Source organism: Euprymna scolopes, chromosome 36, assembly GCF_053919585.1.
Source record: "Euprymna scolopes isolate OS-2025 chromosome 36, ASM5391958v1, whole genome shotgun sequence".
Lineage (NCBI taxonomy): Eukaryota > Metazoa > Mollusca > Cephalopoda > Sepiida > Sepiolidae > Euprymna > Euprymna scolopes.
Window position 1 is genome coordinate 4,950,299 of NC_136517.1, and position 23,418 is coordinate 4,973,716.

At 30.3% G+C, this 23,418-nt stretch overlaps 1 protein-coding gene and 2 long non-coding RNA genes across 34 annotated transcripts in view; 2 read left to right on the top strand and 1 right to left on the bottom strand.

Annotated features, from left to right (window-relative positions):
• Positions 1-23,418, top strand: part of LOC145260301 (phosphofurin acidic cluster sorting protein 2-like) — a 459,714-nt gene that overhangs the window by 382,506 nt on the left and 53,790 nt on the right. The gene's annotated exons all lie outside the window — the stretch shown is intronic.
• LOC145260292 (uncharacterized) lies at positions 1,535-4,188 on the bottom strand. The gene is made up of 2 exons (XR_013864271.1): positions 3,251-4,188; positions 1,535-3,141 (listed from the first exon to the last, which is right to left on the bottom strand). It is a non-coding gene; the product is annotated as an uncharacterized LOC145260292 (long non-coding RNA).
• Positions 1,903-4,011, top strand: LOC145260291 (uncharacterized). Its single transcript, XR_013864270.1, has 2 exons — positions 1,903-3,132; positions 3,242-4,011. It is a non-coding gene; the product is annotated as an uncharacterized LOC145260291 (long non-coding RNA).

Here is a 23,418-nt window from a genome sequence, read left to right on the forward strand (position 1 = left end):
GCAACAGGTTTTATATAAGAGTTAACCCTCAAATATATATCTAAGAAAGATTACAATACTTGATGTTTAAAAACACAAAGCACAAATTAGAAGTTTCTAACCCAGTTTTCACCTTGGAAGAGTCATTAAATGGATGTTCTTTTATGAAACGCAGGTCATTAAACTGAAACTCGTTTGTGTCTCAGAATTGTTGTGATAAGGATAATTTGGATTGTTCAGGGTAGTATTCTCACCATGATTGTTATATTCAAAATATCTGAATAAGGTCAGAGGTCATAATGTTGTGAATATAAAAACCAAGATGAAAATAGTCATGTTTATTTCATTGAATTTACATGCAAAGCTATGCGATAAGCTGCTTACAACATGGATTCGATCAGTTGATGACAACCTAATCCTAGCTGGCGGTACAAGTAAAATAACGATGTACAGAAGTGTGAAGTCATTCATGAAATGTCTGACCTCAGGATAAGATGAGAGGACAATATATAAATATGATATTAATGATAATAACACAATTCAGTTTTATTTTATTGATTAGAAAAATAAAATGAATAAAATGTTTGCTAAAAACAATTGTTTTATACTTAAAGTGCACTTAGTGGTTGATGTGTTTGTTTGTTGTGATGAGTACAATAAGGAAGAGAACACAAAATGATCATATCACAGCAATGTTTGCTTAAATACAAAAAGGCCTCAATTTCTATTGCACTGTAGTTGCTACTCCTGCTGTTGCACTCGGCCATTTTTCCCTCACAATCCAGAAGATACTTTTATAGAATAATGATAATAAAATGTCTTTATTTTATATTTTTCAAATACAAGATCATACAAAGGTTAGAAAGAGTGGGAACTTAACTATGGAATACTCGTCTGCCCAACTCCGTAATTTGTTTAGTTTTCCTAATGATAAAAAAGACCGCAGTAACATAACAAAAGTTATAAAAATATAACATGCAGAAATTGTGCACTTCTCACCGAATACAATGATGCATACTTAAGTCACATATTTATATACATTCATATCCAATTTGAAAAAACAAACTCCACCAGAAACAAACACAATTCGGGATAAATCAATAGATTTAAAAAAAAATTTTTTTTTTTTGAAACATGAAAAGGATCAAAATAAATTGAATTCACACAAACACACAAAGACAATTACTTCAATAATTAGTTAAAAAATATAAGTTTACTGTAAATTCTGTAAATATTTCCTATTGAACTTTTTGCATTTGTACAAAGAAACTATTTCAAAATCCATTGACTAAATTTTTATTCAACCTCTTGTATATCAAGATAAAATGAGATATATATTATTATTAATTTTTTTCCATTAAAGAACCTTGAAAGGTTATATTACTTTTTGCATTATAAGCCAATTCAGCTTTATTAATTTAACAAAAAATACCATTGAAATATTATTTAACAGGGACATTTGGTTAAAATAAAACTTTAATCCAAATAATTTATCTTAATGGAGTAATAATTATGTAAAAAAAAATGTAAAAATTAGAATTAATGAGTAAATGAAAAATTCAGTTTAAACAGAATTTGATAAAAAAAAAAATTTTTTTTATACAGACAATAAAAATAATTTTATTTTAATATTATTACATGAGGAACCATTTTGAGTTAAAGTCTATTTAGTATTAGACATGTAGTTGGAAGAAAAATACTTTTGAAATGTCTAAATATGCTAGAATATTTATTTGTGGACTGTTATCCTCATCTTCATAGTTGTTGTTTCATGACGTTTTGGCCAACTATTCCTCTGGCCTTTGTCAGGTGGTTAACAGTGACAGTATGGGAATGCTGGGTCTCTCAACTGTATCCTAAGTAATTACTGCCTTCCATAGTTGTTGTCATCTCACCATATTTTGGCTAATTAATCCTCTGGCTGGTTTTGGGAAGGATTGGAACCGTTGAGATTCAACGTCTCTATCCACCGTGCCATGGGCCCCAAAGGGGGCAATCAATGTTGGATTTTTTTAGTCTTCTGAATCCAAGTTTTTTGTTTTTATCTGGTTTTCAAACCAAATAAATATGCAAATTACTCATCTCAAAGGATTCCAATAATAAAATTTCCTAGAATAATTAAGCTTAAAAAGGAAAGGAAAGCCAAAACATTCTCATGTCATAATCTTATTATCAGCTATACATTGATTTTATTCAGATTTTTTAAGAAACTGTTTACACTGTTGAATTCATTATTTGCTCTTTTGCAGGATGATGTTGCCAAGATATATTTAACACTGTAGCATATGGACGCACGTGCCATCTAGCTTTCTTTCCAATCTTTTGGTGAGTGTCGTGGAAACACCTGACCAGGTTGAAATTGTTGCATGCTGGTCATTGTTATCAAAGATCATCAGATCTATATATCAAATTTTAAAGTTGGAATTCCATTGAAATTTTCACCTTCATCAAACATTTTGGTGTCGAGTTCATGGTTATAAAATGCAGGACTTCATTGGTTACAATATGAGTCAGATAGCAAACCTATGATGAATAAAAGTCATTGCCAAAAGTTTGACTTTCATTGTTTCCGTAATCTTTGACCTAAGTATCTCTAAGTTAAATCTGTTCTAAGTTGGACTATGACCGATATTTCAACTGTGCTTGGTGATGATTGGTTAAGCAGTGTGGATGCTAAGCTGTACCCAACTGAAAGCATAATCTCCTTAGCAAAGGTAACAATGTAATCAAACACTGAACAATTTTCTTAACAATTAAAATCTCTGCCGAACTAAATGAATTGCAGCATTTTGAAAAATGCCAGGAAGCAGTGATTGTGTTGTTACTCAAATAGTTTCCCTGGCCAACTTCTGCTAATGTGTTATTGCATTGAGGTATTAACGATTAAACACAATAAAAGCAATATGCATAAACAGATCATATTCTATTTAATTATATCACATTTTATTGGATTTTCAAAGTCTGACCAAAATAGCAATCTCTCTTTAACAAATCGATACTTGATTTGTACAAACCTAGTCATGTTAGTCGATTGTGTTTTGTTTTTCCCCATCCTGGGTAACACCAGATAGATAGAACTACTTTCTACTAAATTTCTGCTGTCTGTATCCAGCTCTTGACATGTACGCATATCCATAATCAATTAGAAAGTAAGTAATTTTACTTAATAAGCCAATGTTATTCTGTAAAGTAATTTTACTTAATAAGCCAATGTTATTCTGTAAAGTAATTTTACTTAATAAGCCAATGTTATTCTGTAAAGTAATTTTACTTAATAAGCCAATGTTATTCTGTAAAGTAATTTTACTTAATAAGCCAATGTTATTCTGTAAAGTAATTTTACTTAATAAGCCAATGTTAGAAAAAATCTATAAAATATGCAGATGACCAGAACTGCTAAGCATAGAAAAATTAGTGTCATTTCAACATTTTCCTCCTCCTAGATGAGTTGCCCTACCAAAGTTTGAGAATCTAGTCTACTTTGCTATTTCGTTCATAGTACAGGGGAGACGAAAGTATACCTTTACCAATAGTATTAGAGAAAATGTTTTTACTTTGATTTTGAAAATTATGGCATTTGATCACCTATCTAAGTATAGGCCACACTCAGTGTTGCTTAACTTTGGTGAAATTTAATCTATTTATCTCTGGTTATAATTACCTAGAGTGCAATACTATTGAGTACAATCTTTAGCACTATTCTCCATGCAAACTTCACTTTCACAATTGTAATTGTGTCTAGACTAAGAGCTTTGGATTATTGGTTTCTGCTTATTCCGTGTTGCACTTGTATGAACTTGCATATTAATGCTATTGCTAAATCAGTATTTCCAAACATCTGTGAAACATCTCATTATATAATGGTAGTCATTTCAATTATGATGCTGGAAAAGTATTAAAAAAAAAAAAAAAAAGACAGTACTCAATACTAAATTCAATACTACACAGAAAAGGGTTTTATAATCACACTACTCGTGAATGACCCCCCCCCTCATAAGTTTGAGGTCAGAGACTTTTAAATAAGACAGAAAAGGAGAAAGAAAGAAGAAACCAATAAGAGAAAGTTAGTGAGTGAAATGAACACAGTGCAACAGTTCAGTTGAAATCCAATGTGGAGAGAAGGAGGGAAGACCAACAGATTAGGCGACTAATCAAAAGCCAAAATTACGAAACTTCAACAAAAGAAAAAGTAGAGAAAGAAAAAATAAATATTTTGGCAGTTCATAATTTTACATGAATTTGGTTTCGAACATATAAATAACCTGAATGGAATCATTTTTAAAAAACGTATTGAAAACTATTGAAAAGAAACTAACTTTACTAGGTTAGTCCAAATTAAGTACTGATTTGTTAGAGAGATTGCTATTTGGGTCTGACTTTTGAACATATAAGAAGATAAGGTATGTTAGAAGAGGATTTTATGTATATTGTTTTTATGGTTCTCGAGAGTTAATATCTTAATGCTATTATGCATTAGCCGAATTCGGTCACACAAACTATTTGAGTGATAACTTTCTATGTAATGAGGCAATCACCCATTTTTTTGACATTTTTCAAAAACCGATTTAGTTCAGCAGAGATTGTTAATAAAATTGTTCAGTGCCATCAAGGTTTTATTACATTGTTATCTTTGCTGAGGAGGTTATGTACAGTTTAGTGTCCACAATGCTTGACCAATTGTCACCAAACATGAATTCTTTTCATAAGCCTAAATTAAATTCATATGAATCAGCATGCTATGACTTTTAACCGACACAATTGTTGGCATTGGTTTTCTCAATTCTCTCTACAATTGGGTACCTACAGGACAAACCATATAACGTTTGTCAACAGCCATATTAAAAGTGCTACTATGGTACTAACAGGATTTGAACTTGGCTTTCTCAGGATGTCAATGCAAGTCGATATCCACCTCACCAATCCTTGAATGTTGTAGTTGTAATGACACTGGTTTCATTTGGCATAATTTAAGAGAATTTGCTAATAGGCCAGAAGACTAGGGGTTTCAGGCCTCGGTTGAATCATACCAAAAGTATAAAAAATGGTACTTGATGCCTCCTTGCTAAACACTCAACATTAGAAGGGGAGATCAAGGGCAAGTGGAGTGATCCTAGGAATTGAGTGACACCCTTCTTCTACACCTTAGTGTTGAAGTTAATAAAAATGGAGCCTTCAGGTCGCCTTCGACTATAATCGACCACTTAGCTTTATATATTGGTAGTGTTAGTGTGCGTCGGTTTGCATTCATTACACAGATCGTAAATGTTGTCTAAAAAAAAAAATCTCTCGTTTTGTACTGAACATTTTTTTGATTTTTTTTTTTTACTCCTTGGCTTAGAACAAAGTGTATTATCTGTTCTGCTAGTACATTTATATTTTGCTGCCCATGGTTAATGAAGTAGAACGAAAAACTTTAAAAAATGGTACTTGATGTACCTGTACCACGAAGGAGGAAAAAAAACGTGACGTCTTTGCTGTTGCGTCCATTGCTAAACTGGAAGTTGCAAAGGTTTAAATTAAGGCTAGTCACTCGAAAAGAGAGGATGACTTTCAAAAATATCGGCAAAAAAAGTGGCCCCACCCTGTAGAAAAGTGTTAAGTTGAAAGGGAAGGAATTAATGTTTTTGGCCAATTTTTCAATATTTGTCATCCGAATGGTCGAGCTTCAAAACGATCTTGTGAAAATCCGTTGCCTCTGTCGAAAGTTTTAGTCAGAGGTACAAACATACATACGTACATTTAAACAGACAGGTGAGGTTTATATTATAAATGTAGTAGAAAAATGATTTATTATAGAAAAAATTATCAATGAAATTAAACAAATTATTTTTCATTTAAATGATATTAGTCTTTGTAATTGTATTAGTTTTTAACATTTAATCGAATGAAGTTAAAAGTAAATGCTTACCTCAAAATATCTAAAATCATTTGAAATTAAAAAAAATGAAATTTAAATGTTTTTAATAATCAATTTAAAACTTTTTTTTTTTTTTAAATTATTTTTATTTTGACTATTTTTAAAAATTATTTTTAAATCTATTCCAAGAAAAGCAGTGGCAAAATAAATATTAAACTCATTACGTTTTTATGCATTTGATGTAAATTACGTTAACTGACTTGATGTTTTTTATTTGTTTATTAAAACCTTATACCCCCTCCCTTTTGCTTGTTGGTGCTCACAATTCTTACGCTTATTTTTTCACAAACTTTTTCACATTTCTTTTTATTCCAATTTAGTGTGGCAGCCATTTTATTTCCATTAAAAAAAAAAAAATTCTTAATTTTTTTTTTTTTTTTTTTTTTTTAAATTATTTTTCCCTTCTCAAAATTACATATTTCAAAAGCACTGCACTTGTGTACTATCATGGGGACCCAAGAGAATGTGAAAAATGTAACTTCACATAAAATTGCTTTTAACTAACTTTAAAAGGGAGAATGCTTTTTTTTTTAATGTCTTGTATGCTAATAATTTTACGCTAATTTCACGTTTCATTCTGTTTTGTTTTTATTGCTATATACAAGCAGAGATGCAAGCAGATGTGGTTAGTTCGGCCTTTGTGAGCCTGAATCAATTGTTACTGTACTTCAGCATCAAATAATTCTTAAAAGAAATAGTATCTATTCAATTAATCCTAGGTATTGTGTTTTAAATATTAGATAACTAAAAAGCAAAAAGACAACTTTAGTACTTATGCAGAATAAGCTTGTGCTATCGTTAGGATTCTCTGAACAGTTAGATAAAAAAAAAAAAAAAAAATTGAAGGTGCTGAACAAAATTTTTGTGATATTTTCTTTTTTTTTTTTTTTTTTCGTGCAAATACTGGCCAATTTTCCAATGGAAAATATTTCTGTTACGAAAATAATTCAATGAAAAGTTAAGTGAAAAATGAAAACAATATTTCTTTTGTTGTTATGAAGGAAATACAATAAATAATTGTGTAGTTTTTAGGAAATTTTAAATTCAAAATCCAGAAAGAAAAAACTAATTGTAAGGTAATTTTCTGAATAACCAATAACTGATTTAAAATAAAACAATTTTTTCTTTTTTGTCTTTTTTTTTTTTTGTTCAAATCAAAATAAACATCCTTTTTTTTTTTTAATAATAAACCAATAATAGCAAATGTTTTGTTAAATGACATAAGCTGTTGCGATTTCATTGGCTCAATATTTCAAACACTATTCATCAATCTACCTCAATATTTCTTGATATTTACTATACACATAAAATACCTCATTAACACTATTGATCACTTTTGTTTATCATCTGAATAATAATTATATTTCATCAACATCTTTATTTTTCAGAGATATCTATAATTAATTCAAAAGATTAGAAAAATAAAAATGTTGATGAAATATAATTATTATTCAGATGATACACAAAAGTGATCAATAGTGTTAATGAGAGATATTTTATGTGTATACTGAATATCGAGAAATGTAAGTAAATATCAAACATAAAAAATGAGTGAATAATTGTCGTCTTCAAATGCTATAGAGTTTTTCTAGTTACCTTTCTCTGAAAATTTGTTTTGAAACTAAAATTAGAAGATATGTCAAAAGATTTGGCTTATTTATTTCTATGAATAGTATGAAAAATAAAATATTTTAGTGAAATATGTATATTAGGATTTTAATTTATTTTTGAGGAAAAATTACAAAGATGGCTGTACTGAGGATGTAATTTATTCAATTTTTTGTTTTTTTTTACTTTATAAATATGAGATAATATTATACTCGTGTCATATATATATAAAAAAAAAAAATGTTTTTCTACTCAGTGACGTAAAAAAACAAAAAAAAGACGTATCTTTAGATATTTGGGGTGAAGTCTGTGATATGCTAGAATCATTGCTTGGGTTTTTAAACTTTGTGCTAGCTCAACTAGTGACACAACCTTATTTTAATTGGAAACAAGGTCATACTACCAAAATAAATGCTAATGGGTATCTTATTTGATTTAAGAGCTATCTTGAATTTGAAAAATGCACAAGCCAGAAAGTTTGGAAATTTTTGTCATTTCACACAATATAATATTGCTATTGTAAAAATGCAGGTTGTGAGCATTTAATTCCAGGTTAAATGTTAATGTTCCTGGGTTATGTGTTTTTAAATTGGCCTTTGCTAATTTAAAATCGATTCATCTGTTATGGGGTTAAGAATAAGATGTGAATGTATGTCAGTAACTGTGGTTTTATTGTGGATAGTTACAATCAACTAATGTCTTCTGATTGTGCAAATGTTTGTCTGTTATAAAACCTGAGAACTAAGGTGGAGAATTTATCAATTTTAAATGCATTAATCTTGTATGCTTTACTCAAATAATGGTTTGTATATGATGAAGGTGCATTTGAAAAAAAAAATGTTTAGGAGCACAAATAAATCATAATACTTGAAAGCTAGAAACTAATTTCTATTTGTCAGTTTAACTGATTATAAAAACGTTTGATCTGCCTAAGAAAGTAATAGTCGTCTCCCCCCAAAAAAAACTGTGTTCAAAAATTGTACTAGAACTCCAATTTTTTGACTGCAGTTTTTTAGGGTGCTAAGGCAGTCAAAATGGCTGACGTTTTCAGTCCTTGTCATATTCTAGATTAAGTTGAGGACTTTGAAATTATTTTCAAATTGTGAAAATCTGTTTACTTAGTAAAATTGGATAAAAATGATTTAGAAGTCTTTAAACTTTTGATTAGAGTATAATTTTTGGCTTGAATTGAAGTTACAAATGGATAAAATGCCAAATACTATGGTTCAATCGTGCTCTTAAAGTAAACAAACACATTAATTTCTTGAATGCATCCCTGTCATATTAAAGAACCAAACCAAAGATAATTATCTTTTTATACAACTGTGATGGTCTCTTAAACGTTTACACACATTCACACACTCTCTCCTTTCTTGCTGTCCATCACCATTTACTTGCTAGTAACACTGGGAACTCTTGGTAGTACAGTATTTCATCCTGACTTTGAAGATCCCTTTTGCTGTTGTTTTGCAACATTTTTTAAATATGGTTTCGATAAACATATGATATGCCCAGTTTGTTGTGTAATTCGCTCACTCTGCTTGCTTATTGCAGTTGGCTTTCTTCCATTTGCCCAAATTCTTTTATCACTCCTTACTTTATCCTCCATTCATCCATTTCTCGCATATTACATCCCATTCTTGCTCTCTTCCCATTTTTAGGGTCATGTGACTATGGAAATTCAATTCTAAAATTATTTTTTTTTCAAAACTAGTTCTGGATAATTTCTGCATTTACAAATGTTTGTTCTAAATTATGTCAAGCTGCCATGAAAAAATGTGGCTTTTTTTTTTTTTTTTTAAATAATCTAATTTGACTATTTTTATTTTTTACATAGATCACTTTTTCATGGTGGTGCATTTGTAAAGAAACGTTTTTCTAGATAATATTAGAATAATCATTCTATTAAACAAAACTGACAGAAGATTTCCATAAAGGGAGATAATTAATATAATAAGCAAATGATTAACCTAATTTTTCATGAGCTATTATGTACACACGCTTTCATATTAATATTGTAATATTTTTAGAGAAAATTTTTTTTTTTTTTTTTTTAAATATTATGTCAGGCAAAAAAATATATGCGTTTTACCATATAAAAAATTTATGTAGTAAGTTATTTCTTTATTCATTTATGTTTTTACATAGTCCTGAAAGAATATAAATAAATGGGAACACGCTCATTAATAAATACATTAAAATAATAACTTTGTAAATCACTAGTTTTTTTTGCATGTTATGTATATGATATGATGTGTTTATATTTTAAGATTTTATCATTAAAGTATAATAGATACATAATAAATGTGTATATATTATTCCACCTCACGATAATCATTTTATGCGACTTGCAATTTTCAATTCTGATTTCATTAGATGTTAATATGGCTCAAGCATAATTATCAATTATCAATAAGAAGATCAAATGGAATGGTCATCATGAAATGGAATATATATATATATATATATATATAATGGAAGAGTATAAGAAGGCTATAGCAATGCAGGAAACAGACTGTTGTATTGGTGTAACGTATGAACAAAAATGGACAAATGAAAGAAGGTCTTATTTGTTTTATTTTGTTTAACTTTGTCTATCCATTTATTTTTCAAGATAATCACAATACAAATCGGTAAATATGAACTTACTGCTTGATATAACAGGAATGGTGGAGGTCTTAATATTTCGAGAATATTATCTCTTTTTCAAAAGAAAAGGGACCAAAGAATGTCCTTAAAAAAGAAAAACATTGAAATATTGTGAGGCGGAAATGGATGTGGGAGCGTGACAACTGTAAAGCAGAAAATGGTTTATGCGTAGGTTTTTATATTTATATTACTATAGACATTTTCATTTTTTATTTATTGATTCATCTGTTTAATTTAATCTTTTTTTTATCTTTTTTAATTTTTTTAAAAATTTATTTATATATATTTTTTTTTTTTTAATTTTCGCGAATGCTATATCGGTTATTTAGATTCTTACCAGAAGTATGTGATGCTGTGAATCAGCGTTAACGTTAAACCTATTAAGTTTTTGTGTTAGGCTGTGTATGTTGATAAAATATGCTGATCTTTATTTTTATATGTATATACACATATATATTAATATATATTGAATCAGTTAAAATCTTTATTTTTATGAATATCTTATTTTAATATATATATATATATAATTGTATTATGCTGCTCAATGTTTTATAGTACGGATCTTGCCATGGCAAGGTGTTGTTAATTTAATCTAATAAATTGTAAAGCAGGAAGGTTTTATGCATGCATAGGGTTTCTTAATATCATCACTGTTAATATTGGCATTTTCATTTGTATATTTATTTAATTAATCTTTTTTTTTTAATTCTCTCTTATTTACTTGTTGATGTATTATTTCAGTTATTTTATTTTTTATTTTAGCGAATAACATACCAGTGATTATTTAAATTCTGAACAGAGATAAGTAACACTTTGAATCTATATTGGAGACAACGTTTAGTGTGAAATCTATTTGGATTTCTGTTGTGTTTATCTATAAATCTGTCGATCTTAATGTTTTTTTAAATTATATATCAATAATTAACATATAAATTATTTATTTGATTATTAATATCCTTTTTATTATTATTATTATTATTATTATTATTATTAAAAAACATAGGATATTAATAAACAAAATAAAACATACGAGATTTTAACTGATTTAATATGCAGTAGCGTCCAAAACTAAGGGACAACATTTTAAAACCTAATATTTGTTAGAAATAACAACTGTGAAAAGCTGAAATTTTGACAACTGGTAGTCGTTATCATCCATAATAACATACTAAAATTTTAATCATTTGCAAAGGATAGAAAAAGAATTATAACAATTATTTATTTTCAAAAGTAAGGGACAAAATTGAGTTAAAAACAATGTAAATAGTATGCTATATTCAAAGTTTTTGATTGCCTCTAAAGAATAAGTCTTACTTAGTCATTTGTAAACGTTGCATCAACCAGTACCATGGCAAAATATCAAAAACTTGATTATTCAATAGACAAATTATTGTGAAGCTACATTAAAGAAATTTCAGAGAAAGTGAAACATTCCAAGAGTGTTGGAGACAGGGTCATTAAATCCTACAATGATACTGGCAAAATAGTGCTTTTAAAACCGGCAAACCCCCGCAAAACTTTGGCAAGAGAAGATCGAATAATGCAGCGTATGTCATTAAAGGACTGTTTTAAGTCTTGCACAGAAATTAAAAGGATTATGAATAGTACCTCGTGTGTTAATGTGTTAAGACAGACTGTTTCTAGACGACTGCAAGAAATAGGACTGTTTAATCGAACCCCAGGGAAGAAACCACTTGTTAGTTCGAAGAATAAGAAGAGATTTGAAGAAGAGGTATGTAATTTGGACATATGAAAATTGGCCAAAAGTATTTTTCAGTGATCAATGCAAGTTTAATTTATTTGGAAATGATGGGAGGAAAAAAAAAAACAAACAATGTAAAGAGACGTATTGGTGAAAGATTAAGTGCAAAGTGTACTAAGAAAACTCGAGTTTGGGAACGGAAGCGTCATGGTATTTGAAATGTTTTCTAGCCAAGGTACAACACCTCTTGTCCGGTTACAAACTCGTGTAAACGCGCAGATCTATAAAAACATTGTTCAAGATTATGTTGTGCCAATCATACAGAATTTAGGTTTCGATAGGGCTACCTTTATGCAAGATAATACACCATGTCACAAGGCAAAGGTGGTAATGAGTTACCTTAGCAAACAAGATTCCGAAATCATGGATTAGCCACCGCAAAGTCCTGATTTAAATCCAATAGAAAATCTTTGGAAGACCTTAGGAGTGAAAGTTATCGAAAGAAATCCCACTAACATGGAGAATTTGTGGGTGAAGCTTCAAGAAAAATGGTCTAAAATTAGTATCAAGGATTGTCAAGAACTGATTTGTTTTTGTAGTCAAAGATGTGTAGCTGTCATTGAGAGCAAGGGTTCATTTACTAAATATTGATTGTACATGTATTTTTATTGTTTTATAACTGTTTACATTGTTTTTCTCTATTTTGTCCCTTACTTTTGGACGTTCCTATTTTGAAAATAAATAATTGTTATAGTTCTTTTTCTATCCTTTGCAAATGATTCAAATTTTAGTATGCTATTATGGATGATAACGACTACCAGTTGTCAAAATTTCAGTTTTTCACAATTATTATTTCTAACAAATATTAGGTTTAAAAATTTTGTCCCTTAGTTTTGAACGCTACTGTATATTAATATATGTATATATATATATATATATATATATATATATATAAAAAATAAAAAAATATAATCATATTTTATTGACGCACACAGTATTGTGATTATCTTTAAAAATAAATGGATATACAAAGTTAAATAAAATAACAAAACAAATGACATTTTTTTCATTTGTCCATTTTTTGTTCGTATGTCTTGACAACACAACAGCCGTTTCTCTGCATTGCCATAGCCTTTTTATACTCTTCTATATCTATTTACGAGCAATGCCTCAAGCAAACTATCTTTCTCTATTATATATGTTCAAAATGGTAATATACATATTCGTATCGGTATTAATATTAATAGTATTATTGTTCAAAAACAAGGAATACAAGACGCAAACATATTTGTTTATATCTTGTCTTCCTTATTTTTGAACAATAAATTTTGTAAATGTTAATTTACATAATTTAATTTACATAATTTAATTTCCTCTCATGTTTTTATTGTAATTTCATTTCTTTACTTGCTGACTCACATTTCATTCATAAATGTTTTCCTTGCAATTATCAATCCTGGCTTTTTGTTCTTTTTTTTCTCTCTCTTGTCTCTACGAATTTTATTTTGGGAAAATGATTATAGTTTGTTAGTCACAAGCATTTTGAATCCGCAATTTTATTTGTTTTCATTTACAGAAATACAATATCTGCTTATCAAAATAAAACAAAAACAACACATTTTTACGATATCAAATTGTCATCTCTTCAGTGATATCTAGTGCATAACTTGGAGTATTTTTTTAACGCTTTTATGAGTTCAATTTTTTTTTATGCTTTCCTGGAATGAATTTAGAATTGTGAATGATTTTCTTTTTAATCAGTTTCTTTGATTCCTTCAGACTATCAACCATAATATTCTCTGTGTAAATAATACATATATATATATAACCCATAATATATAAGGGAGATAATTCAGTACATAAGTGCAGCTGACTTAAACTATTATATAAAAAGTGAGAATTTTCAAATTTGATAGAAAGATTCCAGAGTTCAACAAGATACACTTGAAGAAGGTCGGAACTTATATCAGCTGAAACTAACATTCAAGATGAGAACAGTAGTCCGAATTGCATTTAATCATTCTTGATCTATTTTTGCTTGATTCGAACATTTTAGTCAATTGAAATAAAAAATAATCTTTACTGCATTTTAGTCTGTGAATAAATATAAAGGGGTGCAAGATTAGGCAAACAGATACTGTCATGATTATGGAATTGGCTATGCAACAGAGTTCAAATCTTTGGTCTATAGGGCTACATTATTCACTGGAAAGGTTTGTAGTCAGAATTTTCCGGATAAAGTAGCGATTTCTTTTTCAGTAATCGTTGATAATGTTTCGGCATGAAATGATCCATGCTGTTGTTGATATGCCGTAAAATGGACAAACAAAAGAAACTGGATATGATAAGGATGTTAGTCTGATGGAATCAATAAAGAGGAAGCAAAACTCATCAGTCAAAAATAGTCATACAATGCTATTTTTGTGTTTTTAATAATTTATTTTGAGGTTTTTAATAATTTATTTTGAGGTTTTTAATAATAAAAAAGAAAATGATCACTTCTTTAATTCTCATGATAAAACATTCATATTGAAAATCTGAAAAAAAAAAAAAAACAAATTCCCTTATGATTTGCCAAAGCATATTATCGTTTATCATGAAGTATGTCTACCATCATTTTTTTTTTCATTTTTTTAATAAAATTTAAAAAAAAACAACAACTTTTTTTTTAACTATTGCATGAGCACTTTGCTCATATAGGCCAACAATTATTGGGGAAGGGGGAACATTCTGCCTAAATATTTTGTTGGTGGCATTCTATATTAAAGACCTTCTCATTATGTGAAGCAAAATCTGGAACTGTGGGCTTATTTAAAAATGTTACTTTAGTTTTATGAAAATTGCTAAATAACATTAAATTTTGCACTTCAGAGAGTAACATAGTTTAATTAAAACATTGTTCAGTGTGTATATAAAGGTAATTTATATAAGGTATATGGATATTATTATTATATATACTACCTCAGCACAATCACGTTGACACACCAGTTCTTGCCAGATGACTGGTTAAGCAACGCTGAGACTAGCCAATACAATATGGGGACTATTTAAGGTTAGGTGCTGTCTGTACTGCACTGAATCATAGAAATTTCCAGGTTGGTATCTAGGGAAACGTTTAATTCACTGGGGGAGATGTACCTCTGAATAAACTCGCCTGGCGGGTAGGCGACAAGGCGGTACTCCATGTAATGGTGTTCCAACAATCTGCTGCAAGATGTCTTCCTGAACCTGCATGTCAAGCACATGCTTGCCACAACGAATAGTGACATCCGAAGTGTGTGCGACACAAAGTTGTGCCTCAGGGATCCCCTAAAACACTTTGTAGCTGGGGCTGGCTCAATCCTTATTGGCAAAGCGTATACTCGTATCAGAGTTCTGCCAATGAACGAACAACTATCTCAAGAAACTGAACGTCTTTACTTTGCAACTTTGAAGATCATGTTTGGGCAAGATGTAAAACCTGTTAGTTTCTCTTTGATACTTTAAGGTTGGCGTCTAGGAAATAGAAAAACTGAGAATTATTGTTCACTTTTTTCTGTAGAATTAATTTTACACCGATTTAATGTCATCATCAATTCTAAAAAGTGTGGATGGTTCCATACAAGCCTTCACCACTTAAATCAAATCTTTTGTGTGTGTTTTCCAATTTATGTTCTAAAACCAATATATATATATATATATATAACACAAAGAGGTCATCAGTTATCAAGACCTGAAGCCACTCGATAAGGATTAATGAGTGTACAGTGATGGCAGGTGGATAGAATTGGACTATCTAACCCTTTATAGCCTGGTTGAACGAATACGTTCAGTCATAAATAAATGAATATAGTGGTATAAATAAAGTGGGAATTGATTCGAACACCCTTGTACATATTAGTTAAGTAATTTTTCGTAAAAATTTTTTTTTTTCCAGTTTGAAGACAATCATAATATCATTACTCTTTAAACTAACTAAAATTAGCAATAAATATTTTTTCAATCATCTACATCATAATTTAGATCATAAAGTGTGAAGGGGACAGCCCAACAAGTATTTGTTTACATTGGGCTTGAACACAATCATATTGTAGTTAGCTGGAAAGTATATATTCAATAACCATAAAATGCCTAGGGAAATAGTAATAGTAGTAGCTACAAACAGAAGCAAACCTGGAATTGTTTGAAATCAGAGATAATGGTTAAAAAAATGTATGTAGTTTTAGCATCTGAATAAAAAGAATGTGATTGTGATCTTTAATTGACTTTTGGATACGACACAAAGCTAGAGATTTTGTGTGTGTGGCTATTGTTCCATTGTCGTTAGGTGTTTTTTTTTTTGTTTTTTTGTTTTTTGTCACAACTACGTTTGAAGAATAGTGCTAGAAATTTGCCCTTCTATTGAGAAATACTGCTTCTACTACAACAAAAAAAATAAATCTTATGCTTATATTAAGTTATTTATTTTATTTTTTTGTTTTTTTAATCAGCCTGCAGTTCCAACTAATCCTTGCATGATGTATAGGCTTTTAATAAAGAACATCTTGGGATCAACTTACATGCTTGCATACTCTATCTACCCAACTGTACATTAAAAAAGTAAAAATAATTAGGAAAAGGAAACTTGTCTGAATTATTGAAGAGCATAGTATACAAATTTATCTATATTAAGATTATTTTTTATTAATATTGTCTTTATTTTTTGCTTAATTCATATGAAAACACCTTTTTTATTAAACTTTTTTACAAAAAAAAAATTATTTCTATGCAGACTTGCTTTTTATTTGCATTCATGGTCACATGACTGCCAATTTTATTGTTTGCTTTTATCAAAGATTGAAATTTAAAATTTAAAATTTTTTTCTCCCTTTTTCTCTCTACCTTTTGCTGATTTCCCATTAACTTGTTAACGTTCGCATGATTTGTGAAATATTAACTTTAATAACTTTTTCTTTTTCTGACTATAATGTTGTTTTTTTTTTTTGTATAAAATTCCTTTTAATGCCTTTCCCATTTGACTTTTTAAAATTTCCATCGCTTGGATATCTGCTACCATTTAAAAAAAAATTGCTTTATTTTTAATCTAATTTTTTTTGTTATGTTCGAAAAAAGACAACTTTTTTTTTTTTTTTTTGCCACTTTGATAATATTGTTGCTATCACGCAAATATTTCGTATTTATTGATGCAAAAATTAATTTGTGTATTGTGCTTTTATGACAATCTGTTTTTTTATTTTTATTTTTTTTTTTTTTGTAAATGGATAAAAAAGAACCAATTTTAATGAGTTTCTCTTGTGCGAAAAAAAAAAATCCTTGGCGGACATATACTATACATCCTTTTTCCCCCCTCAAAAATGTTTACTGATTTTTTTACATTGATGATCTTTTAAACCAACGCATTTCAGGTGAAAACATTATTACATACTTATATGTTGTGGCGAAATTAGTATAAATTGCAGAAATTGTGAAAAATGATTCAGAAGATGGACTATAATTTTTAATAAAAAAAAATCGTTCACAACTATGTCCTGTTTAAAAATGGTGGATCTTTAATTTGTCAATCCAAGTTTTCAAACTGAATAGGCCTCACAACTCTTCCACATTAAAACATGATAATTTGCTGAATTATTTTTTTTTTTTTACTCATAATTATTTTTCTACTTGATCATTTTTCGTAATTTTTGGAATTTATACTAATTTTGCCATGACATGTGTAATGTTTTCTATTTTAAAAATTGAGATTTAAGATTTGTTCAAACTTTAGAAATTTTTTTCGTTGTTTTTTATTTAATTTACTTTTAATTATTTTTTTTTTTTTTTTTTTTTGCCCAAGACTTGAAACCAGGAATGCATACACATTTTCAGCATGAAAGCTACTTATGACATGATTAAGTCAAAATGATCTACCACCTACTAAAAATGCAAAACACATTATTTATAAATATATTGCAAATTATTTTTATATGTACACTATATGCAGGTGTACCTTGCATTATTGCATTGACCCATATTGCACAGTACAGCTCTGTGCATTTTTTTTTTTTTGTCATTACCTTACTCTGATGGCTTGCATTAGATGGTGTGCATAGTCCAGACAGTAACTGCTAATAGCCAGCCTCAAGCAAACTCATACATGCTCATCAGTCATGGTGGAACAGTATTTGGACTTAATGACCTTCATGTGGGGAAAAGGCTGACTCGGATAAATAAGGGAATCCAAATAATGCAGTCAAGAAAGCAGCACATTTACTGATGTTGGGGGTCCACTGTGAGTAAATTCCATGATTGTCTATGAACTGAATGTCAGCTTATAGTCTCAGAATCTCATCTCTCACTCCAGAAAAGTTCAGGTTGCAATTTTTGATATGAGTGAAACCACCTCAGCATCAGCTAGAATCCAAACCAAAATATGTAGTTCTTCAGTGTTATTTGTTGCTGTCTTTAAATTCATGTGCATATAAAAACTTTAAAAGATGTAGATATATAAATGTATAATTTTGCATGTGTAAAAATGTTTAATCAATTTATACCTACCAAATTCCAATTTTTGCAATGTTGACCTCTCAGCAGCTATTTATACCGGCTAAAAAAAGAAATCGAATTTGTTCTACAGGTTCAAAGCCCAATCTATAAAGTTTCAAGTCTGTAGATCAAAAATTGACAAAGTTTAGTAAAGATCGTTCCTCACATAAACTAAGTCACTTATGCACACACACATATTTTTCTATTATTAGATTAATTAGGCATAATGAATAGGAAGTATCACTGCAGTTTTTTTTTTTTTTTTTTTTTTTTTTGTGAGGGGGTATAACTCCTGATGGTGATTTTGGCGATAGGTTATTTTTAGCAAAAGATTTCTCATGAACCATTACAAGTTTTACAGCACGTAAGTATTCCTAGAAGGTCACCCATGAAAGTAGAAACCGAGCTCAATGTTGTTGAAATTTTCTGATGTCGTATACGTTCGCCAAATTATTTTTCAGATTATGATTCTTGATTGTTAGCAGCTTTGAAAATATTTTTTTACAAATTTGTATTTTTTGGAAAATATCCACCGGATTTTTTTTTGATTTTTTTTAGTTTGTCTTAAAGTTGTCACATGATTATTTAAAGAACTTTGTTCCAGAAATGAAATGATCGAAAATGTTGCTTGAGGTTGTCTTCTTTTACAACATATCAACCCATTTTGTGGGTAATTTGATCCCAAATTTTTATTTTTATTTGAATATAAAAGCAAAACTTATTGTAAACGATTAACTGCTGATGATTTTTTGCTTTATTTTTGTCCATAGCTGATTGGATGCATATCACCAGCCATGTGTCAAGAGATGCAGATTAAATATTAAGTTTAGGTTTCTGAATTTTTTAAATGAAAATTGATTATTTGTATTATTTTCGACTACTGTTCTCATCTTGAGTGTCATTTTTACAATATTTTGGTCGACATAACCTCCGATCTTCTTCATGTATCTTGTTGAACTCAAGAATTTTTCTATCAAACATAACCCTTTATTTTTTTATTTATTTTTTTTATTCAATTTTCACCCCAAGCAAGGCACAGTGCCACTTTGAAGCAGGGGGCTACTATCAGGGACTTAATTAGCAGGGTCATTATGAAGGGAGATGAGTAGAAAGATGTTTGTTAACATTACACTTGAACTTCTGCATATCAGTGCAGTTGGGAAAGCAGAATCCCGGAAGGGAGTTCCAAAGACCCGCAGTTCTTGGGAAGAAACTATTGGAGTAAAAGGCTTTCTTGCACCTAGGGATCTCTACTGTAAAGGGATGAGCCTTAGTAGCTTGTCGGGTTTGTCGAGGGTAGTTACGTCGGGGAGGTACAAGTGTTTGCAGTTCGTCAGAGCATTCACCATTAAAGTATTTGTAGAACAGGCAGAGGGATGCAACATCTCGTTGATGGGACAGAGGCTGAAACCTAGATGACAGTTCAGGACCTATCAGGTTGGTGACTCTCTTTTGAACCCTGTCCAGGAGCGAGAGACAAGCAGCAGATGCACCAGCCCAGATGTGACAGCAGTACTCCATACATGGGCGAATGGTGGCCTTATAGAGGTATAGGATACTGTTAGGCGTAAGTAGTTTTCTAGCACGGTAGAGGGAGCCAACCTTCCTTGCAGCAGCCTTGGCAACGCTCTCAATGTATCTATTCCAGTTCATATTCCCTGTAAACGTTAGGCCGAGGAGTTTAAAAGAAGTACTTTCAGATAATGTTCTTGGCCATTGCTATTGGTGGTAGAGAAGGTTTCTTGTAGTTATTGAAGGAAACAAGCTTAGTCTTAGCAGCATTGAATGTGACCAACCATTTTTGTCCCCATTCCACTACAGATTGGAGGTCATCCTCTAGTGTTTCTGCCATTTCCTTGGATATGTGTTCATTTGTTTTCCCCTCATATCTGTTATAGAGAGTGGTGTCATCGGCAAATATACCCATCTTCGAAACAATTTTATCAGGGAGGTCATTTATGAATATCAGGAATAATAGAGGTCCAAGCATAGACCCCTGAGGTACTCCCGCATTTATGTCATATTGTTTAGATGTACGACTGTCAAGGACAACTTTGATTTTTCTATTACTTAAGAAGGATTTAATTACATTATGAATTCTTCCAGTGATTCCATATGATCTAATTTTCCTTAGAAGACCATTGTGCCATACCCTGTCAAAAGCCTTAGATATATCAAGGGCCACCGCTCTACCCTCCCCTGTTTTGTCCAATGAATGGTATATACGTTCAGAAACTACAGTTAAGATATCTGCTGTTAAACGGGCTTGCCTGAATCCATTTTGATTGTCAGTCAGGAGTTTAGCAGCTCTTAGGTGCTGGACTAGGGCTTGATTAACTAAGGACTCAAATATTTTGGCGAAAAGCGGGAGGAGGCTAATGGGGCAATAATTTAGTGGGTCAGTTCTTTCACCAGAATTCTTGAAGACTGGTACCACAGAGGCGGTTTTCCAGCAGTCAGGAAAGCAAGATTCGTTAAGGCATTTATTGGAAAGTTTGGAAAGAACTGGAGCAACCTCGGCAGAACATTTTTTTTAATAGCACAGCTGGGATGAGATCGGGTCCACAGTTTTCCTTCTCCTAGACGGATGACCTGGGAAGATTTAATTCACAGGGGTAGCATTCTTTCATTCCATCAGCCATGTCCAGGTAGAAGTCCTAATTTACAACTGTAGTTTTTGTTTGTCGCTCATACAGAGGATTGAATCTTCAACCTCCAGAAGAGTGTAACTTGCAACTGATTATTACTAAGTACTTTATCCACTAGGATGATACAATTGAAAATTAAGACTTCTACCCAATCATGGTTGATGGAACGTGAACATGCATTTAAGTTTGTAAAAAAAATTAATAAATAAATAAATAAATTTTTTTTAAATAAATGGATTAGATAGAACAAAAATGTGATCGGAATTGAGACGATTGTAACTAAAAATTAAATACAAAACAAGTTTACATAAAGAACTCCAAATTCAAATTTTCTGTTTTCAGTTTGCGTTACCAGTTCTAGACGGCGTGGCATGTGGACAAATGATCTCTGCCACTTTTTCAAACATGTCCGCATTTAATGGTCTCATCGAGGGGTGGGGTGTAAGCCTTTTTAAACGGATTTATACTATTTTTCCAAGTTAATCTCATTTTAATTTCAAGCATTAAAACATACGATACAAGTGACCATTATGTCCCGTCTTATTTTTTATAACGAGTTTGTCAGAAAAAATAAAACAGGTAAATGGATTGAATAGACTGAAAATAAAATCTTATTTAAAATAAAGAAGACAGGAATAAAAAAAATGAAGTACAAAACAAGTTTACGATGTTTAGTAAGTAATGAAAAAATTCATTAAAAAAAAAAAAGTAGCTACAAATTTGTGAATTTTACATCTTCTTTTTTATCACTTCTAGACAGTGTGGTGTATGCAACCTCTGTGGATTAAATAAAGGGTTCTGTTCGTGCATATTTCAGTGTTTAATAGAAAGATTCCTGATTCTATAAAATACACCTGAAGAAGGTCAGAGGTTATATCAACCAAACACTGTAAAAATAGCACTCAAGATGAGAACAGTAGTCTGAAGAATCCAAATATTGAGCTCTAACAGATTTAATTTTACTCTCGTATAAATGACAAGTGTATTAGGTTTGACGATGGTTGTCTTGCTGAATTGGTTGAGCACAATTGCTGAGGTCAAAAGTAATAACAAGCAAGAGACTGGCAGGATCAGAGGATGTATATCTTTATATGAAAATTATATGCAGGCCTGTTTCGTCTTTTAAAGACTCATCAGTAAAGATTCAACTGGCCTGCTTAACCACATACTTGAACCAACAATCCTGTGTTTTGTAACTGAATGTCTATAACTCTCTGGCTAGTAATTCAATGCAAGACAAATACGGCTTTTGATACAAACCTATATTGTTGTATTATGTCTAAAGTGTCAACCAAGAGGAGAAAACTCTAGCTTTTCTACCGGAATGGCATAATTATGTTCTAATCAAATTTTGAAGACCAATTTAAAAAATGCCACTGATTTTTGAACGCCCATTTTTTTTTTTTTTTAAATTCACTAACTTTGAAGGCCTATTGAAAACAAAAATGTTGCTAATTTTGAAGGCACATTGAAACTAAAAACGTCAATAGCTTTGAAAGCTGATTGAAAATTTTTGAAAAATGTAATAGCTTTGAAGACGAATTAAATATTTAAAAAAAAAATCACTTTGAAAACCCATTAAAATTTATTAAAAAGGAGCTTCGTCAACACAAGCCACTGACTTTGAATATGGATGCCATTATATTTCATTTTATGACGGCTTTTATTGGTAAGCATGCAGTATCCAGTTGCTTCAATTTATGTCCATTTGTATTACTTTGGGTCAGTTTACAGCTAATGACCTTCTTTAAATTGTCACTACTAGAAATTTTCGTTTTGTATTTGTTTATACTGTCTAATAGCTTTTTGTTGTTTTGTATCTCCTCTTTTTGAATGGATTGTTCTGTTTTTAAATTTTCTCTCTCTCTCTCAATTCTCATCAGATCTGGTATTGTCACATTTTTATACCATAGATTTATTTTCTATCCCATCAATTGAATTGTATTTTATTCAGTTTAGATCAATATGGAATACCTGTCCAGAAAACTGTCTAGTGAGACTGTTTCATTATAATTTTGTTTTTAAGCATAAGCTTAAATTTAAGATTAGATGTAAAAAGAACTATACTACAAAAGTTTTTAAAAAATTTAAAAGTGGGTAAAAGCTGCATTTTTTTTTTTTTTTTATTAGAGCCAGGTGGGAATATATGTTCTCTGCCTATGTAGTTTTGTGTTCCTGGGACTCCTCAGAGTTGAGTAAGAGTTAAATGACTCTTGACCTATTTTTTCTTTTCTTATTAAATCTCTTCTAAGATTCTCATTCTGTGCAATGTTTTGTCCATAGACTCTGAAATTCTCTCATGGAAAGACTGTACAATACAACCCTATTCCTTTTGGTTCCAATTACGGTGATCTCAAAATGAGAGACTGTCTTTGGTAGTTTTCCTTGAGAGTTTTAAGTAGGTTACACCATAG